We start from the raw sequence: 12,255 nt of genomic DNA on the forward strand, positions 1-12,255 counted from the left end.
AAATTTAGGGTGTTTCTTCAATATACTTCCCTAAAATGAAGCCACAATGATATTTCTGCCTCTATCACCACATGGCGAACTTTTTCCAAAAACATCAGTGGCATGATACCGTCCTATTTGGGTTCTGCTTTTGCTATTCTGAATATTGCCTGAGTGTCTGCTGGTACAGAATGGAAAGTCAGGAATGGGATATGGATAGGAAGGGTCACAGGCCTAAGAACTATAGGCATATAGCTCTTCTCCTCTGTTAGATACGATCACAAGAGGTGAGAATAAAGCCCCTTGCTGTGGGCTTGGCCAGACTCAAGTCAGTCCCTGTTGTACAGGGTCCATATTAGAACAAAATAAGTCACTTTTAGGTCATTCAATTGCCAATGAAAGGAGAGTTTTTTTAAAAAAAATCATATGGAAGCATCACATACACTGACATCCATGAAATAAGAATTTGAATTCCAGAATTTTCAGAGGTAGATGGGACATCACTGGCCATCAAGTCCAACTAGACTCATGATGCAAAATGCCATCCACATCCGGAGAAAGAACTGTAGAGTCGGAACACAGCATGAAGCAGCCTATTTTCTCCTTTGTTATGTTTTGCTTTGGTTTGGTTTTTCTCATGATTTCTCGCATTCATTTTAATTCTTCTGTGCAACATGACTAATGTGAAAATGTTTACTAAGAATGTATGTGTAGAGCCCATGTATGATTGCAAGCCATCTTGAGCGGGGGGAGGGAAGGGGAGAAATTGAAACATTATGGAAGTGATTGTTGAAAACTGAAAACACAAAATGAATGATAAAAAATGAATTCCCTCAGCAAAGGAGCCAACAAATAGTTATTCAGCCTTAACATGAAGACTGCCAATAATCAATGAAAATAATAACTGTAATAGCAATAGCCAGTGTTTATATGGCTCCTTATGGTTTGCAAAGTGCTTTATAAATACTGTCACATTCTATCCAATGGAGAGAAGGCTATATTGTTTGCACAAAATTTTCTCAATTTCATGTAACAAAATTACCCATTTTGTCTTTTATATTCCTCTCTATCCTTTGTTTGGTTAAAAATTTACCGCTTAGCCATTGCTCTGAAAGGTACTTGACCTGGTTCCTTCCCATTTTTTTTATGACATGGTCTTTAATATAACTATTTTGAGATCAGGATGAGAAGATCAACTAGGGAAATTGTTTTTAATCTAATATCTCAAATAAGAGTCTCCTAGCCAAAATATATACTCAGCTAATAGAAATATGTAAGACCAAATCCACTTCCTAATAGAGTCAAAGGACACACACACAAAACAGTTCTCAAAAGAAGAATTATAAACTATTAATAACCACATGAATGTTCCAAATAATTAACAAAAGATAAATGAAAATCAAAACAATTCTCAGGTTTTACCTCACCCCCAACAAATGAAGAAAGATGATAAATAATGGAAATAATCATTCCTGGAGGGGCTGTGGAAAGATAGACACACTGATACACTATCGGTAGAGTTCTGAATTAGTATTGAAAAATAATCTGTAATTACCCAAAGAAAGTGACCAAAATGTTCATAACTTTTTACCCAGAGATCCCACAACTGGGAATATATTCTAAAGAGGTCAATGATAAAAAGAAAGGCTCCATGTATGCTGAAATATGGATAGCAGCATTTTGAGTAATAGTAAATAACTAGAAGCAGGATGACTAAATAAGTTGCATCAATGCAATAGAATATTACTGTATTGTTAGAAACAATGAATATTATAAATCCAGAGAAGCATGTGATGACTTTTGTGAGCTGATGCATATTGATGTATACAGAACCAGGAAAAGAATATACACAATGATTATAGTCAACTAAATGGGAATAAAAATAACAACAAAACAACTGGAACTGGATGATGTAGAAACTACAATGGCAGTTTGGTCCCAAAGAAAACATATGAAAAGGTATCTCCTTCCTGTCTTTGCAGAGGCGGGAGTTTATAGGTTTGGAACAAGACAGAAAATGTCAGACTTTTTTAAAATGTTGGTTAATTTTGTTGAATTTTCTAAAAATTCATTGTTGAAAGGGTGAGCATCAGAAGAGTGAATGAGGAAGGATACATTGGGAAATTCAGTTGGTAAAAAAACAAACTGTATGCATGAATTTATTTTTGTAAAAGAAAAGTAATCTATTAGTTCCTTTAAGGTAGTCTACTCTGCTTTCTGTATAGCAATAACCATTAGGAAATGAGTCAAAATTATCAGAAGACTTGGGTTTGATTCCAGGTTCTACCAGTTCCTAATTGTGAGATCTTGGGTAAGTCACCTCTTTGGCTCCCAGCTTCTTCATATATAAAATGAGAAAGTGAGACAAGATGACACCCCTGAGGTCTTCCAGTTCTAGAGCTATAATCCCATGATCCTGTAACTCTTTTGAAACCTTAGTTGTCTCATCTGCAAAATAAGGTCAATTATTAATGCCTTACTACTTGGTTGTTGTTGTCATTTTTCAGTCATGTCCAATTCTTCATGACCTTATCTGGAGTCTTGTTGGGTTTTTTTTTTGGTTTTTTTTTTAGCAAAGACACTGGAATGATTTTTCATTACCTTCTCTAGCTCATGATTTTATAGATAAGGAAACTGAGGTAATCAGCATTAAGTGACTTATCCAGGGTCACACAACTAATAAGTCTGAGGCTAGATTTGAACTCATAAAGAGGAATCTTCCTGAATCAAGACCTGGCACTCTATCTATTGTGTCACCTAGCTGTCCCTGCACTACTTACCCCACAGGTTTCTTATGAGAAAAGAACTTTTTAAAATGTAAAATGTTTTAGAAGGAGTTATTGTTATCTTCATTATCCTCGTGGTTATTATTGTTGTTGATGTTGACGGTGGTGGTGATAATCCCAACAATGTGGTTTTGAGTTTCCAAGGATCCCAACAAGACTGGAGCCCATTTGCAAAACAGAGCACAGTCAGGATTCTATGGTTAAAGGAGATCAGAGTGAAGGTTGATTTATTTTAGATGAAATACACAACTGTTTTGTTTTTCTTTATTTTTCTGTTCAGGTAAAGACATGATCTTAATTAAAACCTAGACCATCTGCAAGAATTAAGAGTTTGAAAACTATGAGGGACTGATCAGTGCCTACCAGAGAGCTTTCTCTCTCCCTGATGCTTCACTGATGTTTCCTATGGTACAAGGAACATCCATCCTCCCTACCTCCACTCAACAGGACTAGACACATGGGGGAACAAAAAAATCCTTCTAAATCTGTAGAGTATTTAATTAACCCTTCCTATCATTCACTCACCAAGAACATCATTTCATTTATTCTGTCAGCTTGTTACCTTTGTGACTAACCTTACCACCTTTATAACCACCTTTCGCCTCAGTTTCCCTAGCCATAAAATGAGGTTGGACATGTTGGTCTCTAAGCTCCCTCTCAGTACTAAATCTGATTCCAAGGTCCTGTAATTAGACAATCTCAATAGTTCCCTCCAGTTCTCAGTCTTGGTTCTGTTATTTACTATATGACTGTAAGTAAGGCGTTTAATTTCTCTGGGCCCTCAGTTTCTTCACCTGTGAAACAGAAATAACAATTAGCTGTTCTGCCGAGGTCACTTGGCTGTAGTGAGTGTCAATGGTGCCAATTGTTGGGGAAGCCCTTTAAATAGGAAAGCAGATGAAGTCTCATGAGGGGCAGAGTGGCACTGAGGATTTGAAGGCCACAGACAAAAAGAAGGGACTTTAGAAGTGATCTAGTCCAATACCTCCTTTTTCAGATGCAAAAACTGAGGCACATAAAGAATAAATGATGTTCCCTAGTTTAGACAGGCAGCAAACATCCAGAATAGAATCTGAACCTATGTCCTTCAGAAATAGGGCTCTTTCCAGCACACACCACAGTCAGGAAAACCTGGTTTCCAGATGTGTCTGGCATGTACTAGCTGTGTGACCATGGTCAGTCACTCTTTCAATGTCCCATGGAAACTCTTTAAGACTCTTAGTTACAGAGGGGTTGCCAATCAGTATCAATGGAAAGAATTTTAATACCAGGAATTTATTACATTGATGAAATCACCATTTCATACCCTCTCAATGGAATTGTTATAGCAATAACTGTAATAACATCCTATTGTGGTCATCACTCTCTCATACATCTCACCAATAAAGCCTGGGCCCAACCTCTGGGGCAGCTCTGAAAGATCATAAAGTTCAACTGATACCCTCTACCCATCCTGCACTTTGTATTTTTCAGAAGTTTTTTCATAGCCTGTCCCACCTGATTCTCACTACATCTCTGTGGAGTAGATCCCATTTTGCAGATAAAAAAACTGAGGCACAGAGAGGCAGAGGGAGAGCATAATTCTAGTGGCAAGAATGCATATGAAATCATTCAAAAACCATAAATTCTCATTTAAAAAAATCCATGACTTAAAAGAAATTAGTTCCGTTATCATCCTTATAGGGAATCTCACTGAGATCATCAAGCAATCTACCACTTATAGCCTTAGAGGATTGTCTCAGGCATTGAGAGGTTAAATGGCTCAATTAGGGTCGCAAAGCTAGAATGTAGCAGAAGTGAGATTTGAATGCAGATCTTTCTGGCTCCAAGGCCAGCTCTTTATCCATTTCATTATGTGTGCCTGAGATTTTATTATTGCTACATTATTGTCTGTTTAACATCACTACGTTTTCCTCATATTGCTTTTTTCCTATTTGTTGTCAACATCTTGACTGCTCCTGGCCTGCCTGTGTTCTTTCTCTCCCTCTCCTTCTCTTTTTCTTTCCCTCCCACTCCACTCTCTCATCTACAAGGCAAATTAGGAGCCTGTTTGCATGTCTATATCTTAAAAGATATTGTTAAGTCATTCAATAGCCAATCAGTCAACAAGCATTTATTAAGGGCTATGTTCCAGGCACTGCACCAAACACAAAGGATATAAAGGCAAAAACCTGACCCTGTTCAGGGTGATGTGTGTGGGAAAGAATGGGATGGGCTAATCTAGGAAAGGCCTCTTGCAGAAAGTGAGATGTGAGCTGAATCTTGAAAGAAACCAAGAAACCCAGGAGGCAGAGATGAGGAGGAAAAACATTCAAGGCACTGGGGAAAGCCAGCATGAAGGCACAGAACTGAGAGATGGAGCATTGTGTGTGAGGAACAACAGACAGCCATTGTTGGTGGATCTTAGAGCATGTGGAAGGCAATTCTGGGTAATAAGGATGGAAAAGTAGGAAGGGGCCAACTCATGAAGGGCTTTAAAAGACAAAGAGGATTTTATATTTGAGCCTGGAGTATTAGGGAGCTCCTGGATTTTACATGGAGTTGTGGTCATGACATAGCAGGACATGCATTTTAGAAAGACCACTTTGGAATATGAGTGGAGGATGGACTTGAGCAGAGAGACTGATCACAAGGTTATTTTCATAGTCTAAACATGAGGTAAACAGGGTGGTGGCTGTGTGAATGGAGAGAAAAGAATATACTCAAGACATGTTATGAAGGTAGAAATAACAAGACTTGACAACAGATTGGATGTTTAGATTGTGTGTGAGTAAGAAGTCTAAGATGACACCAAGATTGGGAACCTGAATGATTAAATGGTGTCCTTGATAGTAATAATACTGAATTTCAAGTATCTACAGGACATTCAGTTCAAGATAACCAAAAGGCAACTGGTGATGTAAGACCAGAATTCAGAAGACTAGAACTGGCTATTTAGATCTAGGAATTATGTGCATAAAGATGGTAATTGAATGTATCCATAAGAGTGGATGAGTTCACCGAGAGATAGTATAGAAGGAGATGGAAGGACCAAGGACAGATCCTTCAGGGATACTCATAGTTAATGAGCATGATCTTCTTGATACACTGGGAAGGATCAGTCAGACAGATGAGAGGAGAACCAGGAGAGAGGGGTATTGCGAAAACCTAGGGAGGACAGACTATCCAGAAGAGTTTGATTGACAGTGTCAAAGACTGAAGAGGGCTCAAGATGGATGAAGTGAGAAATGAAAATTATATCTGGCTATCAAGAGATCATTGGTAACTTTGGTAGAGCAGTTTTAGTTCAATGGTGAGGTTCAAAGTCATATTAATCAGGGTTTAGAATTAAATGAAAGGAAAAGAATTGGAAGAACTAAGGGTAGATGGCTTTCTCAAGGAGTTTAGCCATGAAGTAGAAGAGAAATATAGGATGATAGCTACCAGATAGAGATGGTTAGGGAAGACATGGGAATATCTGTAGACAGCAAAGAAGTAGTCAGGAGACAGAGCATTAGTGGAAGAGTAGGAAATGAAAGAATAGGGAAATCTGGTAGAGAAGATTGTATGGAAGGGGATAACCTGTGCATGTCAAGGGGCTCATCTCAGCAAGGAGAAGGACTATCTTTTCAAATTAGACATAGGAGAAAGTGATAGTTGAGGAAATCATCTGAATGATATGAATGAGCAGGTGAGAAGGGGGAGTTCTCAGCAAGTGACCATTTTTTAATAAATATGAAGAGAGTCCTCAGCTGAAGTGTGGGAGAGGTGCCATGGGAGGCTTGAAGAGAGATGAAAGGGTTTAGAGTGGCCTCTTTAGTGACTGAGGCAGCAAATTCATTAGTAAGGTGTAAAAATGTTGCCTTGAGGAAGTAAGGACCCAGTAGCGCTGATGTAACCAAAGTCTGGTCAGCTAGTCAGCCTAGTTTCATGACTTTATTCACCTCTGTTGGGTAGCATATGAACAGGAGTGAAATAAGCAGGAGGAGAAAGTAATCCATGGTAGAGCAAGGCATGACCAACAATAGCATAAGGGGGCAAAGGACTCTAGTATAGAGAAGAAGATGAAGTTGAACTGTTTGACCAAAGGATTGAGATACCAAAAGAAGGAAAGTGTGGCCAGTTCAAGGGTCATAGCCTGGGAAAAACCGAGGGGCAGAGGGATTAGAAGTGACAGTGAAGGTAAAGAATAAAGTTAGGGTTCATAAAGCAGGGGGGAAATGGTTAAGAATTATAGCCTTAATTTATAGGACTCATTTGTAAACACTTGCATGTTAGTGTTGAAGGAAAATGTTCCGATGGTTCCAGTGCTGCATTTGCTCTTTTCAGTTGGGTCTGACTCTTCATCACCATATTTGGGTTTACTACTTCCTTCTCCAACTCATTTTAAAGATGAGGAACTGAGGCAAACAGAGTTAAGTGACTTGCCCAGGGTCATATAGCCAGTAAGTATCTCAGGTTAGATTTGAACTCAGGTTTGGCACTGTATCAACTGTACCATCCAGCTGCCCCTCAAATGTTGTAGCTTTCATTAAATATCACTAGCCCTCTCTTTGGATCAAGTCATTTATTCAATAGTTGGCTTATCCTGAATGGTAGAAGGAGCAAAGGATTCACCATTGTAAGATTCATTACTGTTTCCAGCTGTGACACTTTAGTTCTTTGCCTCAGTTACCACTTCTGTAAAACAGATGATCCCTAAGATCTCTTGCAACTCTAAAATCCAACATGCTATTTGTAAAGGATCCTGAGACTTGTCCTCTGGCCAGTAGAGTCTATCACATCTCTGAATCCCTGTGCCAAACAGGGTTTATGACAAAGTTGTCCACAGTCCCTGTGTGATAAGTGCTTGGATGAACACTGGTACAAGAACATGCCAGTTCCCTGTGTGTGGTGGCTGAACCCAAACTATGGAGCTAATGAATGTTTTCCAATTCCTAAGACATATGCTGGCTAACCATAGCAATGACTGACAGCCTGTCAAAGCAAGACTTTCACCAAAATATGGGGTTATTAGGTCTGTTGAAGGTATGAGTTCTAGATTTTCATGATGGAAATGGCAGTCATCAGCCCCCTGCTACTCAGCAGTTAAAGCCTCTGCTGAAACCTAGGTTGAGAGAGTTGCATAATGAAACAGGATCATAGATCAAGAACTGAAAGGAACCACAAAACTCATCTAGTTTAACTCCATTACTTCATGGATGTGGAAACTGACCCAGGTAGTCAGTATCAGAAGTGGGATTTGAACATAAGATAACAGCTCTAGAGTTGGAAGGGAGTTGAGGCTACCCAAGGTCCACCCTCTCATTTTTACAGATAAGGAAACTGAGGTCTATATAATTAGGTATCAGGATTTGAACCCAACTTCTCTGACTCTGGAGCCAAAGAATTTCCTAAAGGGCATCAGAACAACTCTTACTTGGAACACACACTGATTGTCCTCTAGGAATAATCAAAATAGGCCATGCCCATCCTTGGAAAAGAGTGCTTAGAACTGTTTAGAATGGCATAGTAATTGAAAAGGATACTTAGTGTCTCTACATTCTCATACACACTCACTCCTTTTTTTCTTTAAAAAAAACAACTTGGATTTCCTATCATGTTCAGGCTGGAAGAAGCTACACACAGACATGGTCTCACTCACAAAGCTCACATGGGAGCTTTGACCTTCTCCATTTTCAGTATGGGCTGGTTTATCCTCCTTAGGCAACTTGGTGGTTCCAGCTCCCAAAGGCTCACGCTAGTGGTTCTGGGCATAGTGCAGGTACTTGATCAGCTTTATAGATCAAAATTCCTGAGCTCAAGAGATCCACCAGCCTCCACCTCCCCAGCAGCAGGGATTACTGATATACACTCTCATACCTAATTCAAACACTAACTTTAAAAAGAGTCCTGATAATTCTTTATCCAAATCATGTCATACAGGTAATAAGTATCAGATCTGGAATTTGAAACCCAATTTCTCTGCCCTTTTCACCACACCACACTTACTCAAGATTCTGTCATAGAGTCTAATGCATTTATGCAGCTTATTTCATGCCCTTTTCTGTGATTATGGCTCATTGCAGGGATTTCATAAACTACCTTTCTGAATAATGATAATAATAATTATTATTATCTGCAGCAACAGTTAATATATTGTCCTTCAAGGTTTTCAACATGATCTCCATTCTTTATCTCATTAAATTGTCATAACAGCCATTAATAGCTCCATTTTTACAAAGGAAGAAACTGAGGGACCAAAAAAAATGAAAACTTTCCCGCAGTCATGTAGCTGGTAAGCGTCTGACGCAGAATTTAAATTCAGGTCTTTCTGACTTCAAGTCAGTTCTATCCTGGATTTTCTTCTCTTCTCTCTCAGGTCCCATCAGTTCAACTATATCTTTACGTAGATGGTGCTCAGCTCTACTTATCCAACCCTCATCTCCTTCCTGAGATCCACTTCTGCATCTCTACATATCTTCTGGACATCTCCATCTAAATGTCCTGTTGGTATCTCTAAAGGTATGTTCAAAATTAAACTCATTATCTTTCCCTTTTTCCCAAGGAGTTAAGGAGAGAGGCAACGGTCCCACATATACCAAACTATTTACAGCATCACTGTTCAAGGTGGCACAAAATTGGAAACAAAATCGGCACCCTCTTTTTGGGGAATGGCTGATGACATTGCACTATATGAATAGAATGTATTAATTAATAATTATAATTCAGGGAAACTTGAAAAGACTTAGATGAATTGATGCAGGGTGAATAAAACAAACTAAGAGAACAAGATTCAAAATGATCATAATAAAATACAGAAAGCAATAATAGACATCAGAACTCAGTTCAGTGGAAAACCAGTCTTGATTGCAGGGCATTGATAATGAAACCTATTTGCTTTTTCCAAACAGAAAGGCAATGGAGTAACTATACACAAACTCAGAATGCCAAGTGTGCTGTTAGGTATGGCTAAGAGGTCATCTATTCTGCTTAACTATTTTCTTTTTTAAAATGGATAGTTCTATTGTGGACCAAGTGGATTATTAGGATATGAAAGCAATGTAAACAATTCAAAGCTTCAATAAAACATTGAAGGAGATAGCATAGTACAGTGAAAAGATTACTGATTCTGAAGTTAGAAAACCTGGGTTCAAATCCATCTTTTGACACATTGCCTATGTTACCTTGGGTAATTCACTTACCCTTTTATTAGGTCTTATTCTCCTCATCCATAAAATGAGGGATTTGGACTGGACTGTCTCTAAAGTTCCTTCCAGTCCTGTATTTACAATCCTTTTAAAAAGAAAAACAAGCAAATGAGAGCATTACACCCTAAACCTGATCTTGAAAGTTCCTTCTAGGAGTAACAGTCTAGTATTTTTTTTTTTGCCCCCTTCAACATTACCGTCAAGAAAATTCAGTTTGGATCAACCACTTCAGTAACCAAATGAGAAGAAAACACTGGCTAGATGGTTCTAACCTTTGCTTTAAACAGCCTTGTTCCTCTAAGCAACACGCTATGCTCCTGGCTACACAGACAACCTCAGAAGAAGAGAAATGAGGCAAATACCTGCATTATGTAGTACATGGGAAAGTTCTATCCCTGCAGTGGTCAGATAACCAAATCATACTGCAATAATGGCAGAAGTTTCACCCCCACATTGGTGCAGGAACTCCCTCCCTCCAGTGCCATAGATCTGACCATCTGTAGGTAAGCCTCACCATACCACAGTGAGGAGAGACTTTGCCTTCTCAAAGGCCATAAAAGCATCTGCCATGTTCTACCAAGCTAGAAAGGCAATGGTTATGGGTTTGCCAATGAGCACCATCTCTGATATCTGAGACCCAGTCTAGTTAAGTTTAGAAATATTCATCTGTGGTGTAGTTGGCCACAAGATGATGAATGTTTTTTCTTTCTTTTTCTCCTTCCCTTCCTTCTTTCCTTTCTTCCTTTCTTCTTCCTTCCTCATTCTCTCATTCTTCCTCTCATCCTCCCTGTCCCTCTTATAGCAATTTAACCCAGCCATAAATTGTAGACTCTTAGAGTTAGAAGGGACATGGATGTTCTGTAAGGTTCTTTCCTGCTTTGCCATTCTCTGAGTTCTAAGTAACCTTGGCAACCATGGAATTCATCCCTCTCATTTCATAGATGAGAGAACAGAGATCTCAAGAAGAAAACTGACTTTCCCAAGATCATACAATCTATTAGTCACTGGCAGAAGTAACCCAAATTCAGATCTCTTGATCCTTAGCTCAGTATTCTTTTAATTACATTAAAAAGCCAGGTGGCACAATACATAAAGAGCTAGATTTGAGTTCCAGTTCTGCCTCAGAAACTTCTTAGCTGTACGACCTTGGGCAAGCTTCTCTCCACTTCAGTTTCCTCACCTCTAAAATAGGAATAATAATAGCGCCTATCTCACAAGGTTGATGGAAGGATCAAAATGAGATAACACATAAAGTGCTTTGCAAACCTCAAAGAATTATATAAATGCTATTGGTGGGGAGATTCTCATTTTGCTATTAATATTTCCAAAATAGCCACAGTTTTAAAGTGAAGTAAAGGAGACCCAAGAGATCATCTAGATCAGAGGTGTCAAACTTGCAGGCTCATAGGTGGCAAGTTAGCCAGCAAAATTCCCAGGCATGTCCAGGAACCAAATTAAAATGTATTTGGGAAATTTCAAACAAAGTAAAGTGCAATGTACACAATGTTCATTTGTGCTTTTCTAAATCAATATGCCAACTGGCATGCATTTCTTCTTGAGTTTGGCACCAGTGATGTAGGGAAATCTGAGAGGTCCAATGACACCTCTAAAACTAGTTAGTGGTAAAGTCAGGATTTTATGCCCAGTCCTATAGCACTACATCTGGTGTCAGTAGTTCCAGCCTACAAAGATTGATTTGGACGTAGCTACACAAAGATATTTAGGTTCCCACTGTGATTATTTTAGTATTTCTTTAGTAACCTTGACCTTGGCATTAGAGTTAGGAGGCACATGGCAAACCATCTGGTTCAACACACTTATTGAACAGATAAAGAAACTGAGGATCTGACAAATGAAGCGATGCATCACTCAGCAAGTTAGCACAGAGCTGGGGCTTGACCTCAGGTTCTCTAACTCCTAGACCATTCTATTCCATCCAATTCACTCTCCCTAATTCTTACTCCCCCCAAATGGTCCGAAAGCCATCTCAGGAAGTTCCTAGCCTACCACTTCCTTAGGACAAAATGACAGAGGGTAATGACTTGCTTCAGCAGTTAGTAGAAATCTCTTTTTTTCACTTCTGAAAATCACTTTTCTTCAATTCTGATTTTATAAAAGGAACCATCTTGTGGTCCCCTGCATTGCACCTTGGGTCCTTCCCTCATTAGCATTCTGTGCATACCATGCTGACCTACTTTCTTATTTTCTTCTCATCCCTCAGCCCCAAGAGTGTGGGGAGACTCTCCTCACAGAGCAGTTGCCACTCCTCCCCATCTCAGTGTCTGAAGAACAGAAAGGACCATTTCATTTTCAATGACCCA

At 39.1% G+C, this 12,255-nt stretch overlaps 1 protein-coding gene across 8 annotated transcripts in view; it reads right to left on the bottom strand.

Annotated features, from left to right (window-relative positions):
• Positions 1 to 12,255, bottom strand: part of ATP2B2 (ATPase plasma membrane Ca2+ transporting 2) — a 666,717-nt gene that overhangs the window by 76,822 nt on the left and 577,640 nt on the right. The gene's annotated exons all lie outside the window — the stretch shown is intronic.

The sequence above is a fragment of the Notamacropus eugenii genome, chromosome 3 (genome assembly GCF_028372415.1).
Source record: "Notamacropus eugenii isolate mMacEug1 chromosome 3, mMacEug1.pri_v2, whole genome shotgun sequence".
In the NCBI taxonomy this organism is placed as follows: Eukaryota; Metazoa; Chordata; class Mammalia; order Diprotodontia; family Macropodidae; genus Notamacropus; species Notamacropus eugenii.